At 43.5% G+C, this 13,404-nt stretch overlaps 1 protein-coding gene across 7 annotated transcripts in view; it reads left to right on the forward strand.

Moving 5' to 3' along the window:
* Positions 1–1,348: 1,348 nt before the first annotated feature.
* L3MBTL3 (L3MBTL histone methyl-lysine binding protein 3) overlaps positions 1,349–13,404 on the forward strand; it is a 111,799-nt gene continuing 99,743 nt past the window's right edge. For 2 of the 7 annotated variants that reach the window (XM_059400706.1, XM_059400712.1), the window contains exons 1-2: positions 1,349–1,487; positions 4,999–5,083. The gene's annotated coding sequence lies outside the window, so the exon portion shown is untranslated. The other 5 variants (XM_059400708.1, XM_059400709.1, XM_059400711.1 and 2 more) reach the window with 5 other exon arrangements.

The following is a 13,404-nucleotide window of genomic DNA, read 5'->3' on the forward strand; positions in this document are numbered from 1 at the left end:
CATATGAGCATATTTTATAAGCTCATTTCAGCTTCATGGGTTTGTTCCTTTGTTCTTGAGTACATGGCAAGGCTTATGTCCTGATTTTTGGTTTGGAGAATTTGGTCACTATACCAACAGAAGAAATTGTGGGGTGGTCAGCTTCTCTAGGGTAATTTCATGGTCCTAAAGGAAGAAATTAACAGTTTATTTTCTGAAACTGGTTCAAGGAACATTCCTTAAGTTAAAAAAAAAAATCAATCAAGAAATAATATTACTTACATTTTGAAGAAGGATTTTTAATACAGTATTTCCATCTGTGATATATTTAAACTCTAGGCCTCAGGCAGCAATTCTGGAAAAAGGCCTCCTTTACCCTTTACGAGATGCAAAATAAATAGTCCACTCCGAGGGCCGGAGCCTTTTTCTCTTTCTTTCCCACCCTTGCAAAATGTTAAGACTTGCTTCTTGCCATTCTGGAAATCACACGTGCTACTCTGATTTTTTTTCCCCTCGAATTGCCAACTGTTATTAACATTACAATGCTTATCACAACTTCAATTACACAAATTATTTTGTAATACCTGCATCTGGTAGAAAAAGAGAACGGTGAGCTGCCCAAAAGGAGGCCTGCAGTCACCAAGTGGAAGGCTGTCAATCCTGAAATACAATACTCTCTCTTGATCTAGTTTTGACGCCTTAACAAAGACAGGTTTTGCTCTTCAGGAAGGCTCAGCGCTCTTGACTGGTTGCACGAAGAGGGTAGCCCTCGCTCTGCCTTTTGCCCGGGTCTGGAAACACCGATTTCTAAGTTGATGAGCGAATCTAAACATATTTCACAACAGAGGCCTAACATGTAGAAGCTGTCCATAAAGACCAACATTTGAGGAACTGAAAGAACACGCAAGTTTTACACACACACTTTACCCGTGCCTTCTTCCAGTCCTCAAACAGGGGGAGGTTCTACCGCTTGGAAGCTTACAACTTTATTTCTTATTTTTCATGACCTGTGGCATGCATTGAGCCTTTCGGTAATGTTTGCATAAGACCAAGGCCCACTCTTTAATGGCTGAATGAATACATTTACAGTACATGCTGGATTAGCTGCTCTGAGAATTGCCTTAAAAAAAAAAAAAAAAGTAAAGTGAAAAACAGACAAAGAAATCTATAACCTGAGCAGTCTTTCATATTTGTTTTGACTGTTTTTGAACCAGCTCTGAGGCGGTGACAAGGATATTGAAAAGATGCACCTGAAACAGTATCTGCGGGCAGCTGCATTTGCCAAGCGGCTTTATTGCTGCTTTCCAGCGGCGAAGGCGCAGCAGCAGTAACAGGGAAGCCAGAGCGAGCCTCCCCGGCAGCAGCGGCGGCGGCGGCACCAGCACCAGCGCAGTTTCCCCTCTCCCCAGCCCTGACTCTACGCGCACATGCGCACTGCGCCCGCAGCCCTGGACCATTTGTCAGGACTACTCGTGAGACGGAGAAAAAAAAAAAGAGAAAATTTGGGGGTAAGAAGCGGTTGATCGGATCTAATCTCTAATTAATCAGAAGATTGGTCCGTGCAAAAGCCATTCATTTATTTTTCTGGGTGAGGATGAAAGTTAAGAGACCTATGGAGAGAAGGAAGCGCACCCTCGTCTTGTGAAACAGATCAGGGGAGGGGAAAGGACAGAAGGGGTTTCTCCCCCACTTCTCTGCGCCTCTGGGAAAGAGGAGAAAACTTAATCCCGGGGAAAAAAGTGGGCAAGTGACTCGGAAACGGCTGGAGGGGGAGTCTCTGGGCATCTCACTCTCAAGTAGTGAGTGCGAGTGTGAAAGAGGAACAAAAGAGAGAGAAAAGAGAAAGGAAAAAATGGGGGGAGGAGAGACTTGTATTTTTTTCTTTGCGCGCACACGGGGAAGGGTGTGGGGGGCCGTGCTGAAGGGAGCCGGGGCGAGGCGGCCGCGTCGGGCTCTCGCCGGCGCGCAGGCGGCGGGATGCGTGTGGGCCCCCTCCCCCGCGCCCCCCGAGCTTGTCACTTTGGTCGCTTTCATGACACCGGGCGCGGGGTGGGGGAGCGCGGCGGCGCCGGGCTCCGCCGGGGTGCGTGCCCGAGTGGGCGCCGCGGAGCTGCAGCCCGGGCGGCGAGCGCGGCCGCCGAGGCGGGGGGCGCCGGCGGGGGGCGCGGGGGCGGCCGGGGCGGCGGATCCGTGCGGCGGGAGGCGCGAGCCCCGCGCGCCGCCCCTGCGGCCCCCTCCGCCCGTGTGGCCTTTGTGCCGGGCGCGCACCGGAGAGCGAGCGAGTGAGCGAGCGAGCGCGAGAAGTACAAGTACGGGAGACCGAGGCAGTGGGAAAAGAGGCCGGGCCACTTTCTCCCCGCTCGGGCTGCGGAGAATGGACTGGTTGAATGTGCAGGCGCGTCTCCCCGGCGTGTGCTGTGTGTGTGCGCGGCGGAAAGGCCTCCCCGACTCCCACCGCGCACACGCACACTCACACGCACGCACACACTCGCGGACCCGCGGCGGGGCTCGGCGGCCGAGAGTTTGCGTTTGCTTCCTCGCCGCCTCCCCCTTCCCAACCGACTGTGTGAGAATTTCATATAGATCAGCTCCAATTTCCGCCATTTTGGGAAAGTTGCACAAAAATAAACCCTCCGGTTTATTTCTGCCCGAGGCAGGAAAGTGCTTCGGGAAGCAAGGCGGCGCGGGCCCGCCGCGGCCGTCCGCGCGGGGGAGGGCGCGGGCCGCGGGCCGGGCCGGGAGCCCGCGCCGTCGCGGCGTTCGCCCCGCTCGGTGCCGAGCCGCGCCGGCCAGGGTGCGGGCGCGGGCGTGTGTCGGGAGGCGGCGGCGGCGGTAGCGGCGGGCAGCGGCGGCGGCCGCGCCGGGGCGGCGGGCGGGCGGGCGGGGGGAGGCACGGGGCTGCTTTTCCTGCAACTTGTTTACGCCGCCCTTATATTGGGGAGGCAGAGTGGGGTCCGGGTCGGGCCGCCGCCCGCTTCGCGCCGCGAGCGTGTGCCATTCCGGAATAATGGGTTTTGCACACTCGCGCTTTGGGCCCGGCGGGCCGTCCTCGCGCCGCGGCGGCCGGGCGGGGGGGAAGTAGAGGCCGGCGGGGGTGGGGATCGGGAAGCGCAGGAGCCGAGCCATCCGCCGCGCGCCCCGCGAGCGGGTGGGGGGGACAGGGAGGAAAACTTGTGAGCCCTGGAGGGGGTGGGGGGGCACGGTGGCACGGGCGGGGGGAGGACGCAACTTTTGTGCTGGTGGTAAAACTTTAATTATCTTTAAAGAAAAAGGCCTTTTGATTACCCCCCCCCCCCTTTCTGGTCAAAGCATGGCCCACAGTGCGACCGTGAGAGAAAGTTTAAAAGCAGGCGGTTTCTTCCCCGCCTTCTCCGCGGAGGGGTGAGGGTATCTGTTTGTCCGTCTGCGCACGGAGAGAGGTGGGGGTAACGAGCCGCCCTCCGGGGTCGCGAAGACCGTAGCCTTTACCCCACCCTTCCACGGGGAGACGAAGGTAAACGTCGCTTCAGTTTCCCTCCTCCCCGCCTCCCCCCCCCCACCCCGCTTCCTTTTCCTCCCCCTCCCCGCCGATTTTTTGAGGGGACCCAAAAAACGGAGTCTCTTTCCTTATGCAACTTCCTCGGGCGCCGTGAGCACGGCCCTTCCCCCTCCCTGCATCCCTTGGCCCGCTCCTTTCCCACCTCGGGTCCACCGCCAGAAAAATGCATTAGAAATCATTCAAAGTCTACAGAAACAAAAATAGATTTTTTAATTGTTCTAAGTTTAAGTTAAGGGAAACTGAGATGAGAAATAAGATTTTGGGTGGGGGGGGGGCGGGCGAGGGCTGGGCGAGTGCGTCGAATTTTAATTTTGATTTTCCTAGAGCGTTGTTTGTGATATCTGTATTGGTTTGTGGAGCCCGAGAGTCTCTGTACTGGCTAGTTCGGTCGCGTGGATTTTTGCGCAAGTTTTTAGAAAAACACTGACTCGAGTAGAGCATTTCTCCGGAAAGTTTCAAGTGCAGCAAAATAGCGAACATGCAAAACTGGCCAAGGGGAGACCTCTAGTGGTTAAACGCATCTTTAAGTTCGGAAGGCCGAGAGCAAAGTTTGGCCTTTGCTTGTAGCTACGTAGTCTGTTCAGACGTGGAAGTAATTAGAAGACCTGAGCGAGCAGCCAGATGTTGTGTGAATGGATGCCGGTCACAAATAGAAGGTTTAGGAAATTGGAGAGCAGATAAGTTCTGACGATCCAGAGCCTGTAGCATCGATCCCTCTGCATTTATATGGGAAAAACGCTTTGCTTTTATCCGGGGATCTGAGATGGGTCCATAACTGGGTTAGAAAGAGTTTGTCTTTATTTATCATCGTATTGTTTTTAATCAATCAAGAGTCACAGCAGGTCGTTTCATTTGGAATGTTAATAAAAATGCGAAGTGTTTAAAACTTTGAAAAAAAATGAAGGAGACCTGTGATTGAAATTTGTCTTTTATATAAACGGACCATTTTATTCTCTGGTAAATAAAATTAAAGACTGGTACTTAGTTTCTTAACCGTGCAGTTATATATAGTCATAAAGTAAGTGGTCCTTTTTAGTTCTAAGAGTGTAATTTTGTTTCACTGGTTAAAACATTATTTTCAGAATACATTGTGTTTAAGTTGTGATTTAAACATTTACATACATGGGGGGAAATTGCTTACATAATATCTATTTATTTGCCAGTGTTTGTTCTGAGAAGTAACTTTAATTTTAAAAATAAGAGCACTGAGAAAAATTGAAGTCGAATCAAATGATCCCTGTAACTTTCATGTATTGTTCATACAAAGGGGGAATCTTTAATTTAGGAATTTAGGATAAGGGAGTAAGAATGGTAAGACCCATTTCATCTCATCCAGAACTAGTTTATTTTATTTTTAATATAATGAGTGGTATTGTGTGAAATTATGCAATAAGTCAGTGATTCAAAATTTAAACATATTAATTGTGGACTTGAAAGCTTTTTTATGACAATGCATTGATTTTATTTTTCCACTCTTTCAGTTAGTGCTGGACCTTTAGGAGAAGTGTTGGGGGGTGGACAGCAATCCTAAAGACCACTGGAGAGTTATTTCTTCACCACCACTTGGTAAGATTTGCCTGTCGAAACAAATTGTGTGGTATATTTGCAAACGTTAAAAGCTGTGCTTGGGAATCAGGAAGGAGAATGTGGGGCAGTATTGGCAGAAAAGCATCATTTTGTGGTGGCTGCTTTGAATGCATGAAAGTCTTGATGTGAAGTGTGATTGAGGCTCAAGTAAAACAGTAGGAAAAGTTCTGAGATTGTCCTGGATAATTTATGTACTGCCTCCTTTACTAGATTCCTAATTTGCATTTCATTTGTACCTGTTTTCTGCTGAAAGTAAATAATTTTATTCCTTGGAATTGAAAAAATGGGAAAACTAGAACAAAGCACTTGTAAGTTAATGTAACTGTTGTAACCCAGTGATATGGAAGATTCTGGAACTTGTTAAAATTTTGTAGGTGAAATTTACAACAAGAGCTTTGGGGTATTTAAGTGATTTAACTTTTGTGGCTTAAATCCAGTGTGGCCCCACTTGTGCCAAATATCATGTCAAAAGGCTGTAGTGACTTTTCCTTTGTATTAACATAGACTTGTCAACTTTTGAACTATCTTCACAGAATATATGGCTGTTGTCTAATAAGATCCCTGTGGTAATTTTGGAGGGTTCTTGCTGGTTTATCTCCAGTAATTCAAGGCCTATTTTCAGGACAAAGGTTGTTCTCAGGCAAAGAGGGCAGCCTGCTGTAGGTAAACCATCAAAGTATATTTGTGTTACTCTATTGCTTTCTTGTTATACCTATAATCCCCCTCTCCCTTTAATTTTTTTCCTCTCCTTTTTTGCTTCTTTTTATTTGATCTGTCTTAAGTGTTAAAGGAGTTGCTAATTCTTGTTCAGCAAAAACAAATAAAACAAAATCAATTAGACCTACCTTTTATGAGTAAGACTAATAATCCTCATTGGGGTATCTTAGAACGAGGATAGGTATGGCCTAGATGTCAACACTGAATAATTACTGGTGTAAAAATGATTGTTAACAGGAGTTCGTTGTCATTTTCTGCTTGTGGATGGTTTTGAGTGGAGTAATTAGTGAAATAAATAGATGAGGTCCGTGTGGGTGATGCAACAGAGACGGTGGGGTGAGAACAACTCCTAGAAGATCATGCAGATGGAAGTAGAGTATAAGCAGAGTAGAAGATGTTTCCTAGGGTGTTGAGTTTCGTGTTTGGACATGCCGGGTGGAAGACAGTGACTCTTTTTTTCACTGTGGATAGAGTGTGGCTGTGGATAGAGTGCTAGAATGGGAATCAGAAGACAGTTTGACCTCTAAATGTATCACATTTTATCAGTCACTTTACCTCTTTCAGCCTAGATTTCTCCATCTGGACAATGGGGGCAACAGTGCTTGCCTCACTTCCTTTGTTGAAAGGGTAAAATTAAGTAAGGTTTTGAGAATTATAAAGACTTATTCAAATGTTTGGTAGTCATATTACCATTTTACCTTAGTCAGGTTTTGTGAAGGGCAGGAAGTAGGTTGTAAAGGGCAGAACAGAGTGATTTAAATCCTGGCTGAAATGATGACATTGGTTTCTGGTATATATATTATGGGGACTTGTCACAATACTTCCGGGGGATATTTCTTTTCTTTAGGAAAAAAATAGTTTATCTTTAATAGTGTTGGCTCATTGCAGGAAGGGACCATGTTTTAACATGATGCTAAATATAAACTGAAATGTATTTATCCCAATCTGGTCATTTAAAAGGTAGGAGTAAGCGAAATAAGTCAAATTAAAAATGATGCCTAGTTGTGGAAATGGGAGGGTAGTGAAAGTAGAAGGGTTGGTGTGAGGGGAATTCATGTGCTGTAATTAATATTTTAGTTGTGTGAGTCTGCTGGGAAATGAGCATGAGAAAATAGCTAACTGGGGTAGTAAGATTTATACTCTAGGGGTCAGAAAATGGGTCCTGCAGATGATTGTGGATTTAGGGAAAAGTCCATGCAGGACTTCCCCTACACCTCACTTAATGCTTTTTAGACCCCTTTGCTACTTTATTCTAATTATAACCAACTACCTGTTACCTAAATAGAAAAAAAAAGTCGCAAGGATTGACTGTCATCATTCTCAATTTGCTGATACTGAACTTGACAAATCCTGACAAGTTTTAGTTCATCTCTCTTCTTTTGTAGATTATCCAATCACTGTTCCAAGAATTCAAAAACCCAATAGTAGGGGAAGAAGAAATATGTGTCCTGTTGAATTCATTGGTTGGTTCTTGAATAGTTTCTCCTGGTTTGTTTGGTAGTTTATTTCTAAGAACACATATTTCAATTAAGGCATTTTGTTGCAGATGCAGTTAAGATGGGAAATTTATAAGAGAAGTTACTTTATGTAATATGGAACAAGGGTACCTTTGGGGTTTGGAGGATGAGTAACTTGAATGATCCCTCTTATAATGTTTCTACTAGTTAACTAGTTGTTGTTTTTTTTTAATAAAGATTTTATTTATTTATCTGACAGACAGAGATCACAAGTAGGCAGAGAGAGGAGGAAGCAGCCTCCCCACTGAGAAGAGAGCCCGATGCGGGGCTCGATCCCAGGACCCTGATATCATGACCTGAGCTGAAGGCAGAGGCTTTAACCCACTGAGCCACCCAGGTGCCCCTAGTTAACTAGTTTTTGTGGAGCTCTTATAGTGCTGAACACCAAAAGACTAGGTCTTTGCCCCTGAGTTTCCTGGACCCTAACCCCAGGAGTGGACACAACTCTGAGCTGTTAAGAAGAATATAGCAGCTCCACTTGGTCAAGGGACCCTGCGCTCTTGGGAGCCAATGAGTCAGGAAACAGATTCCTGGGTTCAGTGAGGAGGACAGTGCTGTATAATTGTATATACAATATTCTATCCCTTTCTTAATGCTTCATCTTCAGAAATTAATATGAAGCTCTTTATCCAGGATCATGAAATTTCTGAATTGTATATCCAGTGACGGTACTGGGTTTGGGTAGTTCTTTTCTGCGTTGACTAGTGTGTTCACAAAGATAACTTTCTGGTGGAGATTGCTCTACTTGCTCACACTGAGGGATTCATTCCTCACAAGAATTTGGGGGACACCGTGTTTAAAGAGAACATTTATACCTTCGTATGTGTGTATATTTGCATATGACATCTTGAAATTCAGGGTATCTGTAGAAGATAAATTTTGTAAAGGATCTCATTATACAACAGGAATATTCTCAGGTTGTCCCTTCAGTAAGTTAATTTTTACTGATACGTGAGGACATGAGTAAATAGTGGCATATTTGTACTAAATTTGTACTGATTGTAGCAGCAGCTATACAGCAAGTAGATGAAACAAAACACCAGGAAAAAGGTACCCTTACAATGTAAGTGAGTTTGATTTATGAAGTCAAAATGAGAAAGACATATAAGAAATTTCCCCATTGAGGAGACAGGGTGGTTTGGGGGAAGAACAAGGACTTTTGAGAGGAACTTGAATGAAGCTGGGTGATCTTGGATGAGAGCTTCCTTAAAAGTGGACCTAGAATTGGTTACTTGGAAAGTGATGGAGGAATTACATGTGTATTATACATAATAGTTACGTGCTTCCTTTATTATTATTCTTCCTGTAATCCAGATTTTGTGTCAATCAACAAATATTTATTGAGTACCTAGGTTTTGGAAGTCTCATTTGAAGAGTGCTTCACAATCCTCACTTAAAACAGCGTCAAATGAATGAATGGGTTAGGGCATTACAAAGAAAGCAGCAGACCTTGGCCTCCATGTGTTCGTAATTCCATTTGAGGAAATAGCCCGCACCACGTACAGTACAGTGGTGACTAGCAAAACAAAGCCACCGTTCAGTGCTCCTGCTCCAGAAGGGTAGAGATGAGCACAGTGAGTACTGTGGTGGAACCACTGGATGTGGCCTTGAATCTATTACTATGGTAAGGACCTGGGAGGTGGGTCGCCCTCTGTAAAACACTGCCAAATGTTGCTCTATTAAGTGTGATTGTATATGAGTGCCTTCTGAATGTCAGGTATTGAGCTAGGCACTTTATATTCTTTGATTCATTCATTCATTTATTTATATATCCAACAAATGCTAAATGCCTTCTGTCTTCCCAGGTGCTAGTGTTGGCACTATTATCTCTAACACTTTCCCTAACCTTGAGGAGTTGATATTATTTTACTTTTAGAGCAAACTGATGCTCAGAGATACTTAGTAATAGTCTAAGTTCAGTTTGAAAGGGCTGGGACCAGGGAAACTGATACTGGCTTATGATTATCTTGTTAGGTCTTTAGTTTCTAATTTTTGAAAAAGTAATTCTTAGAATATTTTTAAGAAAACACATTTCCAGATTAATGTGCTCACTTTTATAGATTGGTTTACTAAGATAAGCAATAGCAAACAGGTATCAGAAAAAATAATGGGAAGAAAACTTTATCTCTTCCCTTTCCCTTTTTTTTTTCTTTTTAAAAGCAAGAATTGGGAAAAGACCAATTACTGAACTATACTGAAAGAAACACCTTGGTCTGGCTCATGGCCTTGAAATGATTATAAACTGTTAAGAAAACATAACTCAGTTTAGGTAATTCTCATACCTAATATGAGAATATGTGAAAAAGGTTTCACTTGTTCTTTGTAGGAAGAGACTAGATGAGGCAGTAGGGTTAGTTCCCAAAAAATGTGGATCATTCAGTCAGTAGAAAGGATGGGACCTAAATGTGTTAAAGTGAACACAAAAGATGATGGAGTTTTCTCAGAAGCAGGATTATTAAAGGGAAGAAGAAAAATAAATGGAGGTAGAGAGATATTGGTGGGGAGAAGTAGGGGGGCAGGGCTGAGTATAGAATGCTGGAATCAAAATTAAAAAAAAAAAAAGAAAACAGGAAATATGACTAATAATACATTCAACAACAGTGCTATGGTAACTGTTATACTCTTTAACCAGAAGAGTATGCTCATGCTTGCCAGATGAAGGGAAGAGTCTCTATTTATTCATTGTTTCTGTACTGCAGTGGGAGTCAGGTAGTATCTCTGGTATATGAGTTATGGTCCATCAGATGGAGCTCCAGTCTGATGTAGAAGGACACCCCTGCACACATTGATCATAGGGTAATAGACGGTTTCTCCTTTAAGGGAGCTCTGTCTCTATAAACCTTTTTGAGCATGTGCTACAGGCAGGCTGTTTTAAGATTGGACGGTAGCTTTATGTTACGTGTAATTTTGTAACGTTAAACTCCTTCAGTAGTAGAACATTTTGAGTAGGATTGCTCAGGCCCCAAAAGTCATTTGATTATTTTCCCTTCATCTGTTACACTGACTGAACCCTGAACCATGAATTGAAATTCCTAAGAGATCAGTGTGGTCAGGTTGTTAAGCGGTCGAAATAATTCACCCTTTTGCTTTGTGTTCTTATTTGGTGGATTTGAGGCCTAGCTGTTCAATCTGTTGATAAGGAGTTTAGCTACAAATGGTTATCAAGATAAACCTATAGACTTGACTCGTGTGAGAGAAATAAAATCTGGTCACATCTACTTTATTAGATACAAAAGAGAAATCAAGTGTAAATCTCTTAATTTTAGCTCTGTGTTCTATAAAAATATGAAGTGAGTAAGAAAAAAGATCCCACTTTTAGCATTTAAAAATTATGAAATGAAATAAGAGAAAAGAACAAGATACTACTTTTAGTTTTTCTTTTTTGAGTTTCTGCATATTTTGCATAAGCATGGACATATCTGTGTCAGACAGGTTCTTGTTCTTTTTATGCCCTTTGAGTCCCCTTAATGGGTGTAACATTTCTATTATGACTCTATTAGTGTAGTGATGTTGATGATATGATAGCACTTGTCAGGATATTTTTGCCTCAAATCGAGATATGTTGCCCTCCACACTAAAAGTGAACTTCCAATAAAAGCATTTGATGAGAGTATATTAAATATGCCATAAGCCTGTTAATGTCAGTTTGTGATTTCGTTTTCTATGTACATTTTTTTTTCTTGAAAGGCATATTTCATTTTCTGTTCCTCCTTTAGAGGAAGTAAGTAGGTTAGGCCACAGAATCTCAAATAATTCATCCTTCTTACAGTAACAAGCGGGAAGGCAGGAAGTTGAGATTTTGTAAAAGGTTGCTTTCGGTGACTACCCCTTTGTGTATAATCTCCATGGCAGAAAAGGTGGCAAATCAGATAAACTATAGCTGCGTTAATAGGATCATTGTCATTAGCATACGACCAGGAGATACGTTTTGAGAAAATATCAATTAAGAAGGAACCATCCCATAATCGATTTCATATATTTTTTTAAAGATCTTATTTATTTACTTGAGAGTGAGAGAGAGAGACAGTGTGTGCACGCACACAAGTCAGGGTGGAGGGGCAGAAGGAGAGGTAAAGGGAGAAGCAGACTCCCCACTGAGCAGGGAGCCTGATGTGGGGCTTGATCCCAGGACCCCCGGGTTAATGACCTGAGCCGAAGGCAGAGGCTTAGAGAAAGTGGGGATTAGTTGCCACTCAGTCATCTACCAAATAAGGATAGATGTGGACAGAAGACCCAGATTTTCAAAGATTGTTCTTGACGTTCCTGAGATTTCATTTCTTCCATTGAAATGATCTATTTTGCCTACCTAAAATCTATGAACTTGGGCCCTGGGGGCAAAATTTTACATCTTTCCACAACAGGATCTCAATTCCAGTATGTGTGCGATTCAGAGTTCTCATCAGGCGGGCGAGTAGAATATCAAAGCTGGTATCTTTCATGCTTGATTTGAAAGGAAAATTTTTCTTTGTAGCAATATGTGTTTGTTGAGAGATGCTTCAAGTGTGAGTTTAGATTTGTCTCTTATCCTTATTGAATAAGCCTGCTTAAGAGGTTTGAGTTTAACTTCTTTTGATGTGTCCTCCACTGACACTTAAATAAGGAGGGTTTCTTGGAGCCAGTAATGTTATGCTTCTGCCAACAAGGCAAGTGAATACTTAGCAGCCCAGCAGGGAGTTAGAATGTCACTGAAGAATATGAGATAGATGGACAAATGAATTTGATCTTTTTTTAAAATTTAATTGTTTTTTTTCAATGTTCCAAAAGTCATTGTTTATGTACCACACAATACATGCCCTCCTTAATACCACCATCAGGCTTAGTTTGATCTTTTTTTCTGATTTCCCCTCTCCCTAATTCCCACCCACAACTAGTCTGTTTCATTTTCCCCTTCTTTTTTTATTCATTCACTTAATAAATTTTATTGATACCTACAGTGGGTATTCATAAGGGATAAGGAAATGAATAAGTCAAGGTCCCTTTCCTCCAAAGCCTGGTCAAAGTAGATGATCATGATACACTGTCAGAAGTATTGTGATGGGGTTATAGATTCGTTCTTCCTAGTCTCTCTTCTGGTGCATATCTCATACACAGGCTCCAGTTCTTATAAAGAGGGGGACTTATTCTAGTTCCTTTGGGACAATCCCTAGTTCTGGTCTGTCTTTCTCCTACTGGCCTTTTGCAAGACCTGGAACCGCAGTTGGTATGTGAGGAAGCTTTTGTACCTCCTCAGCAAAAATACCCATAAGGTTGCCAGTGGTCTACTCTTGGGTCATAATTTAGAGATTATGTCCTTCTGACTTTTTTGGTTGCTATAACATTCTTTTCTTTATAAGAATGTGGCAAAAGCTGAAACTAACTCATTTTGAAATTTTCCATGTCCATGAAATCCAGAGTCTTACCATTGATCTTAACATCCCATTTTTCTTTACCTTCACCTCTGGACTCCTGAGAAATCACTTAGGGCTTTGTGGTGCAGAGGTCTCGACCTTTGCAGTTATCATTCCTGTGCTCTGGTATGCTTCAGATACTGGGTAAAGTGGTGCCTGGAGGGAACGTGGACACTGGAGTGCGGTTTGTTTTGTTTTCTTCAAAATAGCTACAGCTCCGTGTACTGCATGTCTACCATGTGCCAAACACTCTTAGCACACATGATCAAAACACAGATTTTTACAACTCTGTAGATATTCCCCTTCCATTTTATTGACGAAGGAGCCTAAGGCTCAGGAGAGGTTACGTACCCTGCCTAGGATTATGCAGTAGTTTGGAAAATAGGAGACTAGGACTCAAACCCAGGTGCTGTGGCCCTGGAGCCCGTGCTTATCACCCTCACACTAGACTGGCTTCTGTTAGCTAAAATGCAACAAGCCAGGCCATGTGGGATAGTCTGAGGGCCACTGTCTTGGGAGACAAAAGTTTTCTTGGCTGCATGACATCCATTTTCTTGCCTGTAAAATGGAATCAGTCTCAAGAGTAGTCGTGAGGGTCAAACAGACTGCTTTTGGTGAGACCCTTTAAAATAAATGGCAACTCATGGAGGAGATCTCTCTGCTCTGGTTTGTCTGTATC

This window comes from Mustela nigripes, chromosome 5 (assembly GCF_022355385.1).
Source record: "Mustela nigripes isolate SB6536 chromosome 5, MUSNIG.SB6536, whole genome shotgun sequence".
Taxonomy (NCBI): Eukaryota; Metazoa; Chordata; class Mammalia; order Carnivora; family Mustelidae; genus Mustela; species Mustela nigripes.